Source organism: Bison bison, unplaced genomic scaffold (genome assembly GCF_000754665.1).
Source record: "Bison bison bison isolate TAMUID 2011002044 unplaced genomic scaffold, Bison_UMD1.0 scf7180017864345, whole genome shotgun sequence".
Classification (NCBI taxonomy): Eukaryota; Metazoa; Chordata; class Mammalia; order Artiodactyla; family Bovidae; genus Bison; species Bison bison.
Genome location: NW_011494917.1, coordinates 3,219,904 through 3,220,263, shown reverse-complemented (window position 1 = coordinate 3,220,263; position 360 = coordinate 3,219,904).

Genomic DNA, 360 nt, shown 5'->3' with positions numbered 1-360 from the left:
ATATACTGCTATTTAGTTGCTAAGTCATGTCCAACTCTTTATGACCCCATGGGACTATAGCCAGCCAGGATCCTCTGTCCATGGGATTCTCCAGACAAGAATACTGGAGTGGGTTGCCATGCCCTCCTCCAGGGGACCTTCCCGACCCAGGGCTGGAACCCACACCCGCACTGGCAGGCAGGTTCTTTACCGCTAGGGCCACCTGGGAAGCCCCGAGGAACATTTTATCTTATGTATAATAGGAATGAAAGAATGCTGCCAGTTAAACTCACTTGCTGTTGATTGTACAGCAGAGCCCAATTTAGAGGGATTAAATTATGGGAAGGAAACGTGCAATTTGGAATTGATAAAGTATGATGT